A 19439-nucleotide genomic window follows, 5' to 3' on the forward strand; every position below is an offset into this window, starting at 1 on the left:
TCTATTTGCTACGGAGTACAAGCATTTGCGAGGTGTAAAAGGGGTGGAGCACAAGATTTTTCTTAAGGAGGGGCATAAGCCTAAAGCACAGAAGCTAAGAAGACTAGGAGAAATTAAAAAAGAAGCCCTTTGGCAGGAGATCAATAAGCTATTGGATGCAGGCATCATATATCTTGTGAAGGAGTCAGAGTGGGTCTTGCCAGTGGTCATAACCCCTAAGAAGAATGGGAAATGGAGAGTATGTGTCGACTACAAGCCATTGAATACCGCGACCAAAAGGAATCACTACCCCTTGCCGTTTCAAGACGAAATCCTAAACCAGGTGGCTGGGCATGAGAGGTATTCGATTATGGATGGCTTTTCGAGGTACTTTCAAATAGGGATTGCACTTGAAGACCAGTTGAAGACCACATTCATATCGCCATGGGGTTGCTTCGCTTACCGCCGGATGCCATTTGGATTAGTAAATGCATATGCCACCTTCCAAGGTTGGATGAACAGGGTATTTGGTCCATACTTAGGCCGTTTTATTAGGGTCTTCATGGATGATATCAGCTGCTATAGTTCAAGGTTGGAGCACCTATAAAAGCTCCAACTATGCTTTCAAAGGCTTGATGAAGAAGGAGGCCAGTTGAATCCCAAGAAGTGCAAGCTAGCATAGCCTCGAGCGCAGCTATTAGGTCATGTGGTGTCACAAAACGTTAAAGAGGCGGATCCTGAGAAGGTGAAGGCGTTGGTGTTAATGGAGCCGCCATCAGATGCTCAAGGTTTAGCTTCATTTGTTCATAAGTTGAAGTATTTGTCATGTTTCTTTTGGATGCTGTCGCAATATGTGCATCCTCTTCAAAAGAGGGCTCAGCAAGTGCATGGCTATGAGTGGGATGAGGAAGCTCAAGAGGCTTTTGATCGGGTTAAAGAGATTTTGTGTCAGTTGCCAGCGGTGTGTCCTCCCAATCGAGAGGACGACTTCTATGTGTCTATGACAGTGGGCACAGTTTCTATTGGATCAGTTCTATTACAAAAGGTAGGAAGAAGCTACAAGCCGATATACTTCGAGAGCAGGGTGATTAGCCCAGGAGAGGCTACCTACACCGAGGTGGAGCAATGGGTGATGGCTCTAGTCTTCTCTTGAAGGAAGTTCAAAGTCCATTTGATTGTGCGTAAGTTTTTTGTGTTGACGGCTAATAATCTATTGCCAGAGGTAGTGCTACATTTGAAGCCAGGAAGGAGGATTATGAATTGGGTATTGGAGCTACAGGAGTATTGGAGCTACAGGAGTTCGGGTTTGAGTTCAAGGTGGATCACTCGAGTCGGTCTCACCTGGCAGACATTCTTGTCAGCAAGGCTATCGATTTTTCGGTCTATCCAAGGGTGGTACGAGATGAAGCCAAAGAGGAACCCGACTTGGAAGATGCTTTCACTATGTGGTTCGATGGAGCATATCGAAGGGTAGTGCAGAAAGCAGGAGGAGGGGTGGTGATACACAACCCACACGACAAAAATATATTTTCGAAGGCGTATGATTTAGAAGATGTCCACACCAATAATGAGGCGGAGTATCTCACTCTGCATTTGGGTCTTAAGCAGTGCATAGAGTTTGGCATTTCAAGGTTGGTGGTGAAGGGAGATGCATTGCTAGTGATCAAGCAACTACTAGGCCAATGGCAGGTAAAGCGCGATTCTTTGAAGCATTGGTTCTTTTCCATCAAGAAGATGTTGAAGTCTTTTGAAGAAGTCCAATTCAAGCATGTGAGGAGAGAGCAGAATCAAGAGGCGGATCAACTAGCTAGCAGCAAAGTACAGGTACATGTTGCAGGTCTATATGTGGCCCCAGCCACTTATGCAGGTAGGGAGACTCTAAAAGAGATTGAAGGCTTTTTGAGTACAGGACAATGTTCAGAGGGTTTGTCCAAGCTACAAAAGAGAAGAGTGGTGCAAAAGGCCCGCAAATTCACATTGGTAGGTGAAGATCTCATGAACTATGGGCGTGACGGAGTGCTTAGAAGGGTGCTATACAAAGAAGAGATAGGGATGGTGCTGGAGCAATGCCATGAAGAGAGCAGACATCAGGGCAAAGATCAGGTTCTGTTTTGAGTGCTTAGAGCAGGCTTTTGGTGGCCTTCCATTGTGAAAGACGTGCATTACTGGTGCAAGACGTGCCACGAGTGTCAGACTATAGGTGAAAGACGATTGGTAGCGGAGTCACAGGGCGCCATCATTGCACAAAGAGCCTTCGAGAAGTGGGGTCTTGATGCTATAGGCCCTCTCCCAAAGTCTACAAGTGGTAAGAAGTACGTGGTGGTAGCCATTGACTACCTTACAAGGTGGGTCGAGGCCAAAGCAGTGAAAGAAGTAAATGCTAGTGTTGTGGCTCAGTTTGTGTTTGATAATATATGTTGCCGTTTTGGTGTTCCATGGGTGTTAGTTTCTGATAGGGGTCAGGGGTTTAGAAGCAAGCTCATGAGTGCATTAGTGGAAAAGTTTAAGATTCAGCACAGGTTTTCCTCACCCTATCACCCCCAATGCAATGGTCTAGTCGAGAGTGCTAATGGTCAAATTGTCAAGATGTTGACGAAGTATGTGCATAAGCAGGAAGCTGAGTGGGAAGCAAATCTAGAGAAGTGTCTGTGGGCGTATAGAACATCTTATAAGGTGGCTACAAACTTCACTCCATTCGAGCTTGTCTATGGTAAGGAGGCGGTGTTGCCAATGCATGCACAGTTAGGTGCTTTAAAGGGTATGTGGCATGTCAATGCCACTCAACAAGGAGTTCTACAGGATCGAATAGAGAGCTTGGAGGCTTTGCAGATGGACAGAGAGGCAGCGGCGAACTACTATGTGAAGCAAAGACAAAAGCGGATTGCCAAATTCAATCAGAACCTGCCGGACAAGAAGATAGAGGAAGGAGACCTGGTCATGAAGTATGAAAGCTACCTCGATTTCACATTCCAGAAGAAGTTCAAGAAGAAGTGGACGGGTCCATATAAAGTGAAGAAGGACTTTCCGAATGGGATGTATCAACTGGTAAGAGCGAATGGCAAGCTTCTCAGGAATAGGGTAAATGGTGTGCGGCTCAAACTGTATTTCTAGAGGAGTCTAGTGCCTAAAGTGCAGCAGATTATCGTCAAGGGGGGTGGGCAACCCACTTAAAGCATGCAGTGTGTGAAAGAAAGAAGATGAAACTTTTGTACATAGACTGTACATACAGTTATGGTTTTGTGAGTTCTTTCAATCATGGTTTGGTGTGCCAGTTTTAAAGTTATGTACATATGCTTTTGGTCGAACATAAATGTTCAACGAGGGGACTGGGCAATGATGGTGCAGATAAAGTTGGTCGAAGCTATCAAGTGGCTATGCCAGGAAAAGGGTGCAGTCAAGTGCAGTGCAAAAGGCTAGGGCAGGCACCAAGGCCCTCGGCAGCCAAAGGGTAGCGGGAATGCTTGCTTGAAGAGGTTTTTTAGGCCAAAAGTGCTATGCAATGGTCCAGATGGGATGGCAGATGGAGATGTACGAAATGCCAAGTCAAAACTCTAGAATATAAGGTTCAGTGTGCTCTAGAAGCCGGTCCAGACGGCTTGTCAAACGGAGCCCAGGTGTTCTAGATATTGCAGTTGAAAGAAAAAGTGTGTTGCAAATCCCCGATGGACAGGGCAGCTGGGGAGAGATGGCCCGGGCGGATATCAGTGTATATGTGTGTAGTGCTCGAGCTGTGGAGCATGCTTGTCTTCTCGGATCGCAAATCGGAGCTTTGGATAGCAAGATATGGTCAGTTGAAGATTTTTCGGGGGCCGGGTCTGAGCCCACTTGGCCGCATTGGAAGATGTGCCATCTGGCGTTCTTTGAGCCTCGCCAAGGTTCTCAATGGGAGTGTTCACCATGTGGAGCTAGTCCGAATCAATTGCACGTCAATCGAATACTTAGTCGGCAAGTTATGGCAAGACAAAGTTGGGAGCATTTGGGTAGTGAACAGTTGTAGATGGTTTTCTTCCGTTTTGGAGGCTTTAGTTCGAGGGCGCCAAGGGATCGAAATGCAAAGAAGGCAAGGGTAGTCGGGGCCAGGAATGTGGAGCTTTAGAGAGTTTTTCCTGCTCGGTGATCGGACCCGGGAGCAATGAATGGGGTGCTGCTTAAGTGGGTCACAAAAGGAACCATTGTTATGTAAAATCTTCAACCCCCAAAGGGGCAGCAGTCGAACGCGGCGCTGTTGTGGGTGTGTTTTGGTGAAGCGAGGAGGATCAGGTGGCGCGCCCGCGTTGAGGCGGTTGACGGTGACGTGGCAAGGGAGACGGAGTTCCCACGAGGGCCGAAATTTTGAGGGAAAGGGAGGGGGCAATAGCGACATCGCTATTGCCTCCCCCCCTCATGTAAGGGAAAGGTCCCACATCAGAGTAGGTGAGCAAGAGGGAGAGAGATAAAGCCCGAGGGCAGCCAGATGGACAAAGCAAGGAGCAATGTAGGCCAGACAAGTTAAGTTGGGTACAAATCAAAGGTGGGCAAAGTGCAAGGCCAAGTATCCGGACAAAGAAGGGCAAAAGGGCATGGGCGTCCGGGCCAAGCAAATGCAAAGGTAAGAGGGATCAGATAAAGGGGAGAATCAAAGCTGAGCAAGGACGAAGTGGAAGCCAAGGTCAAAAGAGGAGTCGGATAGAGGAAAGGGAGAGTCAAAGTAAAAAATGGAGCAGTGTAAGGTTGAGGCCAATAGGGGTAAAAATGAAGAGATAAAAATAAAAAAATAAAAAGCCTAGGGGGCAATAGCGACATCGCTATTGCCCCCCCCCCCAAGTGCAAAGAGTGAGGAAGAGAGAGATGGAGCAAAGCGGTGCCCTCTTTCCCAAAAGATACCAATTCAAGATGCCAGGTGGACCAATTGAAATGTAAATACCCAAATCAAAGTCCCCCCCTATAAAAGTAAAAAATTAATCAAATTTGGGGCTTTTTCCCTTGGCCTTTTGAGGTGCTGTTTGAAGCCTGCAAAGTGGAGTTCTCTAGTAAGCTAGCCCCTTTGTAACTTTTGCTTGAAAATGGCCATGGTGATGGCATTGCAAGCCGGTGTATGTGTTTTCTGAAGTGCAATCAAGCCACAGTTGCCTCCCGTGCTTTTGTCTCCCCTTCCCCCCTTCTCTTTCTCCTGCTTTCATGTCCCTCCTCGGTGCCGGCTGTGTGGAGGTGTGTGTCCCCCTAGACCGATGGTGTTTTGAGTGAGAGAGTGAGATTGAGTGGCTGTGAGAGTGTGTAAGGGTGGAGACAGGCAGGGGTAGTAGGTGTATCTTGTGTGGTGGTTTTGTGGAGTGTGTGAGCTGTGGCAATTGAGCAGGTAGTGGTATGCTAGGGTTAAGTGTTTCTTTGAAGGTGTTTTCCGAGAGGATAGGGGTGCTGTGAATACCCTGAGCTATAGAGAGGCCCTTTTGTTTGTGCTGGGCGTGTTCCCCCATTCCCCCTCTCCACCGTCCTCGGTGGGGGCACCAAAATTGAGGCGGTCCGGGGCGGGCAACAAGAGAGGCGATCTCTAAACACCCCTCAAGGCTCTCGTGCTGCTCAATTGGGGATGGGGCAACCACAAGCACAACACAACAAGAAACCCACAACCAAACCCAAACAAGATATGGGCACCACCTAGTTATGGTATGCAAACTAGAACGCAAGAGAGATTTTGTCACAACCAGGAAGATGCACCACAAAACACACACACAAGCAACCTCACAGACACACACAAAATGGACCAGAGAGAGCTAGAGCAAAGGGAAGAGAGAGAGGAATGGATCTTACATAGTACCTTATCTGTGACTTGCAAATGGAGATGGTTCGTTATGATGCTTTCATAGATCTTGTACAAAACTAAGTTAATGCTTAGTGAATGCTAAACATTTCCAACACACTCACATTGTCTTAGGGTGTGGGAAACCTCTCACCACAATACCTTCTTACAATGGACACAAAATTGGCAATGAAAAGCACACTAAAAAACACTATATAAAACAAGATCAAATGATAGAAACTCAAAATACAAATACATAAGTCACATTGAATTTACTAAATCGTACCGCACAAGTGGAAGGACGAAGATTTGAACGTCGAATCACGCCTTTGATGCACCAAACCTCAATATATTGATGATGGAGGAACATATACAATAGTGGTTTTGAGATTTTGAATTCACGCTCTCTCACTTGCAATGATTAGCTTGAAAGCTTCTCTCACACCAAGAGTGAAGCTCACAAAGTGGTTGCTACGCCAAAGTCTCTCCTCACGCATAGAGTGTTGGTGTGTTGTGTGAGATATTGCAGGTTGTTTTACAAGAAGGAGAGGGGCCTATTTATAGGTTGGAGACCCCTCATTAAAATTATTGGAAATCCTAATTTACAAGCTAACAAATCAGGATTATGATTTTTTTTTAATATCAAAACATCGCCGGCCTTCTTTGTCTGCTTGAGTCATGGATGTGGGCTCAAAAGAGAGTATTATTGATGGTAGATAAGGTGAAAGTAGAGTTTTAAGGAAGGAGAGAGAGAGAGAGAGAGAGAGAGAGAGAGAGAGAGAGAGAGAGAGAGAGAGAGAGAGTTACTATGCACATGTCTTGAGGTGAGGTGTCTTTTATGGTTAGGTCAATGGCTATTTTGTGTTAGTATGTTAGTGGTTAGTGCCAGTAATCACTAGAAAGTTAATGATATATTTACAATGGGTAGAATGAGGTGGATGGTTGAATTAAGTGAGAAAATCCTTGTCATGGTGAAGTTTGAAGAAGTTTTGGACTTACTTGTGTAGATTCTTAAAATGACTATCGATCATCATCTTCTTCTTCTCTTCTTTATGCCACCGTCGTCAAGGTTGATTACCGCCATGAAACAATTTGCGGAGGTTAAACATGGTTTACATGCTGAATTTTATGTATATAGAGAAGGGGTAAGATGGAATTGTACTTTGGAAGTAATAGAGAGAAGCATTGAGATGGTGTATGTACATGTAGAGCTCATATGAGAGCTATGGAAGTAAGAGGGGAGGTTAATGGTGAAGAAGGTGAAAGAAACCATGAAAGGTGAAGGTTTGAGTGAGGGATTGAGTGTGTGTGTGTGTGTGTGTGTGTGTGTGTGTGTGTGTGTGTGTGTGTGTAAAAACGTCTTCAGTGGCCCCCCTTTTGTTGAATTTGCATATGGCTCCAAAGGTGAGTCCCTCCTTGCATTAGAGTATGACATAATTGATTCTTAGGGGTTTTAAAATGTACATGGTTATGTATTATGCACAAATATAATCCATGGATATGGTGAGAAAAACAACCTAGTATATATAAATAATTTATGGAATCTAAAATAGTAGTGTCAGCTATATATAAACATAAAATGGAAAAAAGAGATATATGAAAATATAAGGAATCAAATGAGGGGACCCTTATTTGTTTTTATTGAAGTATATTTATTTACAGAAGATAAGAAAAAATACCTCTAAGAAATAGGAATTTAGTGAAAGGCAATGACTGATGGTAAAAGGTATTTTTGAGGTTTTTCCTTGGAGTGGATTCACAAAAAAAAAAAGACAAGCTTGGCATGAAATTATTTTTTATAGAATACATAGGTAAGAAAGATTATGGTAATGGTGAGTAAATGTACATAGCATACTTAGGAAAATAACGCACACCTATGTAGAAATATTTAAATAAATATCAAAATAATTATGAAAATTCCTTATCTTTAGGCCCTATATACAATGAGATATTTACACACCAATGGGCCATAATATACTTTGGCTTTTGTTTTTATTTTATTTTTTTGGCTCGACTAGCTTAGTGACTAGTTACCTGAGGGTTTTAATGAGATATGGGAAAAATTCCCTTACTCACACACGCCTATGTACAATGAAAAGGTAAGAATAGCCACAGTGTTTAGGTAATTTTGGTAGGGTGAGGTAACTCACTATGGCAATTACGGAGAGCCGAAAAATGGCTATCAACACCAAGAACTTCAAGCAGGGCAATTGAATTTTTGGTTGTGGCTGTTGTTTAGCTTCGACTACCTTTCCACAGCCTATGGGTTTCCTTGGCTCCCTCATCAAACTGAGTTAACGCACATTAAAATTGATGAGAATGAAAATGCTACTGAAGTAAAAGTGCTGGTTGCTCGTGGTCAACGATAATAAAATTTGATGTGTAAAATAGGAGGACAATAGTGCCTGAACAAGTATTTTTTAAAGATCTCAATGTTGGGTGGCAGGGTTCAGACACTTATGGGTAGTGCGTATCTAGCCTAAATGTGGTGTACTTAAGATAGAACAAGAATGGCATCAATGCAATGGAAAGAAGGGTCTCTATTGGAGGTGTTGTTGCTGATGGTGAAGGCGCCAGATAATGTATTTATTTAAAATAATAGATTTGCTAGTTTGCTAGAAGAATGTAGGTATGGTCAAAAGAGGTGATGAGAATGGGATCGTGCTAGCTAAACATAGTGCAAGTGTGTGAATGTGTGTAAGCAAGATTATCACTCAGATGAATTAGGTTCCAAGATAGATTAGTTTGGACTCATAAACACAACACTGATTAGCTTAGCACGGGCTCACCATAGACAAGCATGTAGTGCAAATTTGAACTGTGTTGTTTATTCATGAAAGTGAGCTTTAAGTAGCTCTATATCTTGAATCCATTACATGTGGGATAATCCCCCCTCTTCCCTTCTTCACTTAGACTCTAGGACAAAACCCACACTTTACAACCCTCCCTTGGGATTTGGACTAAGACAAAATATTGAAGATGCAATATCCACATAGGATGATAAGTTGGTATCCACACAGGAAAAGAAAAGTCCTCCCCATAGGAAAATAAAAGTCATCCCCTATAAGTAGAGAGGTTGCATCTTCAAAATTTGTCTTCATAGAAGACAAGATTGTTCTCGCCTTTGTCTTCTTCTTCGTCCTGTACTATATGAGCTGATCCTTTAATAAGTCTCTTTTCTTTGTAGCTTTTACTGTTGCTTCTACTAGACTGGTTCTTTCTCCACTGCTACTACCTCCATTTAAGTAGCATCGAGAAGGAGGATGTCCCGTCTTAACGCATTTGTTGCATGGTTTGTTTGTTTAGCAATCTTTCGCTACGTGTCCCATTCTTCCACATTCATAACACTTTCTCTTTCTCCCAGTTGATGATGTCGATGGAAAATATCTTCCACTTGAATATGTCATGACAAAAGCCCCTCCTTATGATGTTAATGAGTCTTTTTGCTTTCTTTCTTCTGCTTGGATTGAGCTGATGACATCTTGGAAAGGTGGAGCGGGTTCTTTTTCTACAAGAATTGTGACTAAGTGGTCATAAGAGGGTGGAAGTGCACTTAAAAGTACGACCACTTTGTCATATTTTAGTACTTTGCACGGATGTAAGTGAGCTGTGTGACAATGCTCTTAAGCCTATTTACTAGGCTAGCAATGTCCTCCCCTTCAACCATAGTGATCTTGTAAAGTTTTCTTTTGAGGCTAACCTTACTTCTTTTAGTCCTTGCTCCAAAATTACTTTCTAGGACATGCCAAGCTTCATGTGCATGTTTACAGTCATCTATGAAATGCACATAGTTTTCATGCAAGGAGGTGCTGATGATTCCTAACGCTTGTTCGTCTTTGGCCAAATTTTGTGCACTTGCTATGAGTGTAGATGTCCTAGTGTGCACTCCATCAGTTTGGGATTGTTGTTCTATGCTGATAACAAACCATAAACATTTTTTCATTAGGTAACCCCTTAACTTTGTTTGTCAGGTGTGAAATCCTTGCCCTTTGTACCTTTCTATTCCATTCTCTCTCGTTGTGCTAATATAGGGGTCTTAGCTTAGGAGACTCTCCTAGCCAGTGTCTACCTCTTTACATGAGCACAAATTTCCCTTAGGAGATGATAGGAAATTTATTTGCAAATTATTGTGCTTGGGGGCAAAATTTTAGGGTTCAGTGCGAGAGAGAGAGAGAGAGAGAGAGAGAGAGAGAGAGAGAGAGAGAGAGAGAGAGAGAGAGAGAGAGAGAGAGAGAAATCCCCTTTTGTGAAGATCCTCTTCACTAGAGTAAAGCCCCTCTTCACAATAGAGGAATAGTGTACTTCACTTTGAAGCTTCGATGATGAATTTGGCTTTGAGTGGCCTTGATGGAGCTTAGAGAAACTTGGAGTTTTGAGACCTTGGCTAGGTGCTCAAGGCTCCCTTTGTGTGCACAATTTTGTGGGACAGCACCCTACGAGGGTTGAGTGCTTTGGAGCTTGAAGGCAAGGTTTGCTCTAGGTTGCCATGGGAAGGGGGGTCTTGGTGTTGGAGGTTTCTTGGTGAACAAGAGATTCAAGAGTAGGGCCAATGGCCGTGGGAAGGGGGGTCTCCGAGCATGTGAGGACAACTCGGGAAGAGGGCAGACGGGGTTAGGCCGGGTAGTGGGGCGACATCCCCGGGTAGGCGGGCAAGCTTTCGAGCATCAGGCGGGGGCAGGGCGTCGATTCACAAGTAAAAAGGTTGTTCGCATGAAGCTCCCCTTGCGGACCCGCCGACTAGCTGTGTTGACCGCCTACTTCAAGTCCACCCACGAGCCCAACTTGAACCCATGACCCACACCAACATAAGAATAGCCAAGTTAAGCTAGCCAACAAGGCTATTAGCTTTGCTTGTCAAACACTCCAAATATAATAAATGTAATCTAACCTCTGCATAGCTCCACGCAAACAAACTCTCACACACATTTTTGGAATGAAGACAGTGAGATGTTTGAAGGAGCTCCCAAGCTCAGAATGGAGTGTTTGAAGACTCTATGGAAAGTTTGCAACGAGCACTATTTCCACACATAAAAATTGTAAGCAATAGGTATGCGGGGTAAAATAATAGAGGGATCAAAAAACTCAAAACATGCAGAGGTCGATACCAAAAGAAAATGCAAGAATGTACTTAATGATGCTCAATTAGAGAGATTATTGGAAGGAATATCGAAGGGGGAGGTACACTGCAACCATACACTAATTGAATGCAAAGAACCTACGTCTCTTAATTATGCTTGACCTAGCTATGGAGGGTAGTGGCTCAATGGACTTTCACCATGAAGCATAGTAATGAACGTAGCTAGCACACCAAAGCTCTGATACCACTCAAGGCAATGGGATCGTGCTAGCTAGGGTGGATGAAAGAGAAACATAGTGCAAGGGTGTGAGTGTGTGTAAGCAAGATTATCACTCAAGTGAATTAGGTTCCAAGATAGGTTAGCTAAACTCATAAACACAATCTTGAGTATTGACTTAGCTTAGCACATGCTAACCATAGACAAGCATGTAGTGCAAACTTGAACTGTGTTGTTTATTCATGAAAGTGAACTTTAAGTAGGTCTACAACTTGACTTCATTACATGTGGGATAATTCCCCCTCTTCCCTCCTTCACTTAGACTCTAGGACAAAACCCACACTTTACAAGAGGTATGGAGAATCCTATAGGCTTGCTCTCTTCTCTCTTGATACCTAGTAGTGGCTACCCTAGTTTTTAAGTAATGAATGTAGTTATGGTCAAGAGAGGTAAGGAGAATCCCATAGGCTTGCTCACATCTCTCTTGATACCTAGTAGTGGCTAACTATCCTCTTGTCCTCAACTAGTGGCTTCACTATTCCCCACACATGCTTCTTCATTAGATACCCTTTTACTTTGGCTTGCCAGGTATGAAAATTTTCTATGTCAACTTTTCCAAGAGAGCCCATTAAATTTGAGAGGTCTGACCAATGAAATTTTGTTTTGGTAGTGTCTAACCTATTACAATATGGAGCATAGGAAGCCTGAAATGATGATCCTCCTTGAGAAATACTCTGGTAATAGACAAAAAACAACAAACTATGGTTCTCTGCATCCTTTTAATGAATATTGAAAGTTAAAATTTGAAATCAATTATGAATTCAATTGGATGTGACAAATTGTTTACAGAGAAGGCTCGTGGAAGGTTGAATACAAAGCTTGTGATCCTTCCAAGCTTGCACACATACTCTCCTCCATGAGAAGGTGGCTTGTAACCCCCCCTTTAATGTAGGTGGTGTTTGCCAATTTGATAGGGCGGCATGTGTGCAATGGAATCAGTGTGCTAGCAATAGGTTACGAGGAGTATTGAATAGAAGCTTAAGCATGCAAGGGTGATCGAGGGTAGCCTAAGTTTGAGCATATAAATGTGATAAAGAGCAGCCTGTATAGGCTCAATAAAAAAGCGTTAGGTAGTGGTTGAGCAAGTAGCTAGGGGCATGCAAGATTGGTTGAAATGTGATTGAGAGGAGCCCTTACAAGTTCAATAGGAAAGCATCGAGTAGTGGTTGTGCAGGTAGTTGGGTGCATGCAACATTGGTTGAAGGTAGTGCAAGCTTGAGCTTTAGCATGGTTCTTGCCTTAGATTTATAGGCCAGTGTACAAATTGATTGAATGCTCAAAAGGTTTGTAGATTTATATATTGTTGAAGGTTTATAGGTTTGCAGGTTTATAGGTTGCCGAAAGCTTTACAGATTTTTATATTTATAGGTCGTCGTAGCTTTTCAGGGTCGCAGGATTGAAGGTCACCAGGTCAAAGGACTGATTTCAAGGTTAACAGATGAATTATTTGGTTTAGGGAAGTACCCCTCCAATTTGTGGAAATTCCCAAAATATCCCTCAAATTTTCAAAAATTCCCAAAATACCCTTGTATCTATTTTGGTTGGATTGGTCAAGATTTTTTAATCTTTATTGACAATTAATTGAGATCCGTTTTTGCATGCTTAGCATGTAATTTGTCACAAATTACCTCGCAAGAAAGGAAATTATGTCTAAAGATAATGAAGCAATTCATCTCCAAGCCTACATAATCAACTCAAGTTCTGGATTTAGCACCTTATATTGATAAGCAGTGAGTCTTCTTATGAAAAGCTACAAATTTCTTAACCTTTGGAGAAATTTAATTCCACAACCGGGGGTATTTAGGAAATTTTGAAAATTTTGAAGGGCATTTGGGAATTTATGACAAAATATTGGGTGTATTTTGGAACTTTTTGAAATTTGAGGTTTATTTTGGGAATTTTGCACGAATTAGAGGGGTATTTTGGCAATTTTCCCTTTGGTTTATTTGCACTCAAGATACTTCACCATGGGGTTGCACTTTGTGTTTCAAATGAAAATGTGCAAGCTCTGGTGAGAGAAGACCAAGGGTTTAAGTTTGTTAGTATTTTGGTGCTGGCTTTGAGACGAGTTTGGTGTCGGTTTTCAAAGTGTTTGGGATCTTCTGGTTACCAATGACATGGTTTTGGGTTCTTCTATTGCAGGTGTGCCCACATTGGAAAATTCTGCAAAGAGAAAGACAACTAAGTCGACACCCGCCAAGCAAATTCCTAACAAAATTTTAGAGAAAAAACCTCGACTCTTGTATCAGCTCAGGCTGAAGTGATCGATGTTGACACTAAACCTTCATATTAACTAGCAAACGTTGTACATGAAAATAGTAAAGCATCAGAAAAAGATGTAAAATTTGAAGTTATAGAGGTTACTGATGAAGATGAAAACAATGCTCTTATGGAAAATAATATCCAGTTGGCCGTAAGTGGTGATGTTATTGAGCGTTGTAGTGTATTGTCTGCTGATAAGTGTCCTTACATACTTATGTGCAGGTTATTGCCACTTGACAAGGTGAGAGGTCTCCGAAAATATGGCACTTCACTTAAAACTACACTTGCTACAAATAAATGTATGCCATAGAAGGGAACTTTTGTTGTCTCCACTTATCTTTGCAATGAGGAAGAAACCTTGGTAACAGATATCATTAAGGCTTCTTGGGATCCCATGTGGACCGAGGCACGTATGGAGTTTGGAAAAGAGATGTCCTCAAAAATAGAGCTCAATTTTATGGCAAAGAAAATGCTTTTTGTGTGGTAAGGGAATTATAGAAAAAAGCCTTGGATAGAAGTTATCACTAAGCTTTTCAAAGAGGGTAAGTCTAGATAGATGAGAATTATGTGCACTCTCCTAGATCCTAGGAAGGTTCTAGAGATAGCTCTTCTTGCTTCTTTGCAGCACATGAACATGTAAGTTATTTTTCTTGTAGTTTTCTTTGTACTCCTTCAAAAGTTTAATTTATAAGCTATTAATTTTAATCAGTTCCTTTGAATATTTTAACTAAACTCTTCTTTGTGTCAAAAAGATTTATGTTTATGGTTCTAATGACAAAGAAGTCATGGATGTTTATGCCTTAACCCTATGGTAAGCATGCCACAATTGTTGTGCATGTATATAGGTAGTTTGTGGGTTGGCTTTCAAATGACTATGGCTATTTTACTAATAATACATTTTTTGGATTATTTGTTTTCTCCTCACATCAGTAGCACGCTCTTTGATCTCATCAATTCTTCAAAAAGTGTGTGGTAAGTATTAACTTAAGGAGAGAGTTGTGATAAATATAATCTAGAACTAAAAATGCTCAATAAATATCCTACATGGTGTTGAGGAATAAACAAAAAAAAGATACGTCGAAGCTTACATAGTCTATATACAAACATGGGATAAAATTAAAGTCAAGTATAGTAGAGTATTACTAGGATTTTAACTACAAGATATCTCCAACTCATTTGTCTCACTCGCTTTATATCCTTCGCTTGTTTTTCAAGGCTCATTAAATGGTAGCACCCGGGAACAAGTTGTCGCCATTAACAATGGCTTGAATTCAAAACCCTAGAAAAAAGACCTAGTTTTGTCTTGCTATCCAAAACATGACAAAACCTAAAAAAACTAGAACTTTTTTGGCTTTATGAACTCCACACAGGCGCCAAGGAATCCTCTTCCTTGGCTTCTTTTCCCTAGAGAGCACAACCACTCCCTTTCCAATGGGAAAAGCCTAATAGACATTTATGCTATAGGAATGGAATTTGATTGATCAGGTTGACCTGTCCATGATTGACAAACTGAGCTGATCCCTACTTTTCACCCCACACTCACACATGATCATTAATTTTCTACTTACTATCACACTATTCTTGATACGTAAAATAATGGTCCGTTCCTTATTTCCATAGAAAATTTTCTTCAAAGCGGCCATTGAAAATAGTACTACAATCATTCTTTCTCAGATAGATATTTTTTCGACTTAAGATAAGGTACTCTCAATAAAAGAAACCATGACCAGTACTTAAATTATCTCAAAACCCCTAGACAGGGGTGAAAAAAGACACTTTTTTATTCCTAAACCAAGGCGGAAGCAGACATCACCCAAAAAGTTTGGATTCCCTTACACCCTAACCAATTGCCTATACAATCTCGCGGCTCTTGTAGGATAAAAATGGTATATGAACATGTGTATAAACATAGACATGAAATGAGCAAAGGCTTCACATCCAAGGGTGGCCAACTCAGCACTAGCCTCTAGCCAATTGTGACTCTTCACCTAAAGATAAAAATGTAACAAGAAATCAGAGGTGGTCCTAAGACAAGTTGTCATAAGGATGATCAAAGCCCATTCAAACTATCCAAATCATTTCTTTCTTAATTTTTCAATCAAGTGCATGGTGTTTTTTGGAAGTTAACTTTTCATTTTCAACGAGTTTTATCATTTTTAAAGATGTTTATCTATTATATAGTAGATGCAATGTGACAACTTTAGAGAATTTAGTGGAAAAATGTAAAATTTATAAAGACTAATAACCCATTTGGGACTAATTCAAAGTGAAAATTTTTATATAGTTGGTGCAAGCATGCTCTATCATTGGTAAGGCACTGCTCGGACCGGCTTCATGATTATGTGCAACTTTGGCTCTCTGTGGAGCAACCTCCTCCAAATGGAAGTTCAAATGTGTGCTTTTTATAGACATATCTACTATCTTTTTCTAAAAGGATACTTAATCATTAAGTAAAGTATGAAAACTTATAAAATTACCATGAAAATTTGAGCGACTAAGTTTTCAAATTAATATAACCTTTTATTTTCTCAAAATTTCAAGAATGTAAGCTATTTAATTGATTATAGAGTAGTTCTTGCTATGATATTTTTATCGTCATTTTCTACTCTATTTCAATCTTATATTTATCCAATATTTTTTTCACTTATTCAACAAGTGAAAAATCATGCAATTTTGACCTTAATAAATAATTAAACTAAAAATTTTCTTGTAATATTTTATTTGGCTTCCTAATAGTGTGTTTGAACTCTAGAAATTTACCCATATTTTTCTAGATTATTTTGAGATTTTTTCCTTCACTATAAAAATAAAACAAAATTGGCCTTAACCACAAAACTAAATGGACCAAAGCAGACTTTCGATGTGGAGAATTTTCATTAAATCATGTTGGTTCACATTCAATGTACCATCATATTGGGTGAGTTGTTGAAGGTAAGACCACATCTTTGGAGGGATCTGCAAGGTACCATGGAAAAAATGGGCAAAATGGGATTGACCAAAGAAAACCTTGAAGAATTTGGTAAGGAAGAATTACGGGCAAAATTTGTTAAATCCATGTCTATGAACAAAGTTGGTGATTACTGCAAAGGAAACTAAGAAAACATGACTCTTCCAGGACAATACAATGATGCAACAACTATGGATGTTCTACACAGTGGGGCAGTATTACCATTGCAACAACTGGAAGCTTGGGGAAAGCCAGCAAATAGGAAAACATGAATGACTCTACAATTGGTAGATGGGCACATTGAGAAACCCATGGGAATACTATAAAATGTGATAGTCAGCTTTGTGGAATTGACTACCAACACACTTTTTCCATTGTAGAGAAAAAAACTAAACTATGGAATCCTTTTAGGAAGATTTTTCATGAGACAGCTACAATTGATCCAACATTTGGGAAATGCCTATCTCTACTTGAAACAAGTTGGATCAAACCAAATTATAGCTTATATAAAGATGTCTTGAGGACACCAATCCAAGTGTCGGATTCAGATACATCAGCTGAAACTAAAATGCCATCATGACTGAACAAAGACGCACCAATTTGGATATGTGGAGCCTTTGAGAGTGGTAGTTTACGATGAGAGGATTGTGTCTTAGACCAAGAGGTAAATGATGATTATGAGTATGTGCCATGAATCCTTTCCAGAACACTTGTTTGAACCATTTGAGTGGACACAGATTTTGGCCACTATGGATGTATGCATCAACGAATCCACACACACAATTTTGTGATGAGGAGGGGTATAACATAATTCCTATCAAAATGGTATCCATTGGGTTTATCAACAAACAACAAGTTTTCTTTGATCATTACTATGATGCCATTGATGAGTTAGAGGAGGAAACACTCATGACTGAGGAATCTGACTCTTAAAAGGAACATGTCAGTGCCAACCTGCTACTTAGGGGAGGAAAAAAAGTTTTTTGAGTTTTCGAATCAGCATTGTAGATGCCAACAGAGATATCACAGGAAACAAGAGAACAAATTGAGAAGAAAACAATCAAAATAAAGAATAGGGAACACAGAAGCCGGGGTGCAATGGCACTTCCAGATTGTAAATACAAAGCCATTTGACCCTTTCAACCCCATTTTTGGTTAAACCTAAGGTAGCCTTAGTATATAAGGTACCTAGGTCATTTTGTAAGAAGACTTTTAATCATAATCAAAACTTTAGTGCTGCCGTCTACTATGTGTGAGAGAGAAAGAGAGTGTGTGTGAGCTTCATCCTCTTGCTACGCCCTGCTCGCTCAACACATTGGAGATCCGACTGCACCATTGTTGTAGGCTCGAGGAGAGCTACACTACAACGCCAAGCATTCCACACGAGACGAAGCGCACACGCCGACGTATCTACGAGCTATTTGTGGCCGTAAGTGTATCAAACGATGCCTGTTTTCTGCGTGCTAGTAGTCTATAGAATTGTGGCGACATAAGCTACGCATAGGTACTCATAAATTTCAGTTTCGGGCACTTTCAAAATTCTGTTCTGTCATCCTACGCGTTTTCTGCAGATGGGTTTAGAGTGAGGGTTTTGAGTGTAGAAGCTTAGGGACAGGTGTATCCTAGTGAGGGGATGGTGTTCCTTAAGTTTCCTACGAATCTGGCATGATTAGGTGAGTTACCTTCTGTATGTGTGTATGTGTCTAGGTGGTGTAGTTGAGGGTAGTGAGGTTCTTGATTGTGGACTAGTTGGCCTTCCAGAGTGTTCTATGTGTAGGATGGTCTCAGCCTGACAAGCTTAAGAGATTTCCTCCGTGTGCCTATCGTGTCATCTGTGTTCTCGATTGACATTATGTTGATCTAGGTAGTGTTTGCATGCACTTCATGGGTGTGTGAGTCTCTCCAGTCCAACATTGGCGCCGCTGCCAGGGACACAAGGACCTAAGTAGGTTTCCTACTAACACTCGTGTAATGGTTGCTTGATTTAGTTTCGGCTAAAGAAGGCGTTTTTCTTAAGTGGATCCGGAAGAGGATATTCCGCGTTCAAGTGGATAGCCAGGAAGCGTGTGTCTTGCCGAGGATCTGCAACTAGATAGGTTTAGTTAGGATTTGTGGATTCGAGTAGTTGTTGGTGGTCGAGTGATTTGTGAGGTGATAAAAGTGTTTACTAGTCCGTGTGTGGCAGTGAAGCGTTTTTCTACTCATAGATGCAAAACCCCATATGATTTGTAGGAGTAGCTTTAGGTAAGTGATCCGATTCTGATCTAGAGCTATTCATCACTGAATTATTTGCTAAAGTGCTTGATTGCATTTGAAATCACGGAAAAGTGTGATTTTGAGGGTAAAAATGTATTAAACAAGCTTTTGTGGATATTTTTGTATGACTGACTGATGTTGTGCATATAAAAGAGCATTTGCAAGGGTTCTGTGAAGAAAACCTGCAATTTTGTAAACATAGACATCCTACGCGTAGGATGTCTCAAGGGGGTTCTGGAGACCAAATTTGAAAATTCTGACTGCTCCAGTGGGTTCAGAGGGTAGGTTTTACCCTAGTAACATATTGACTTGGGTGTTTTTCCCTATTTTTGTTGACCAAAAGCCAAAAGGCGGAGTCAAAAAACGTAAAATTTTAGAAAAGGCTTAAGTTGAGTGATTTTTGCATGTTTTTGCAATTGTGAAGCATACTTGCACTTGCTGAGAGCATAAGGAAGCATCAGAGACACTTCAGTCTCAAAAAATCAGTAGTAGACATCCTACGTGTAGGATGTCTATAGGGTGATCTGGTGGAAATTTTGAAAATCTGAGGTTACCAGTGTGTTTAGAAGGTAGGTTTTACCCTATTTTCACCTGGAAAGTGGAAATTTGACCAAATTTTGACAGATCAAAGCCAAAAGACTGAAATTGCCAGACATCCTACCCAAATTGTGCCAAGGCATTATTCCAAGACCAAAACCATAGGATGGTTGCAGGAGCATGATCTGCATGATATATTGAGTGACTGAGAGAGTTTTCATCTCATTTGGGGAAGAAAAGGGGGTCCTAAGCAGACTTTAGCACTTTTGACTGAAAAAGACTAGAACAGCTAAAATTGGGATCTTTTGAAATCCAAACCACTGGGTTG

This window comes from Adiantum capillus-veneris, chromosome 7 (genome assembly GCF_014529385.1).
Source record: "Adiantum capillus-veneris isolate H3 chromosome 7, ASM1452938v2, whole genome shotgun sequence".
Taxonomy (NCBI): domain Eukaryota; kingdom Viridiplantae; phylum Streptophyta; class Polypodiopsida; order Polypodiales; family Pteridaceae; genus Adiantum; species Adiantum capillus-veneris.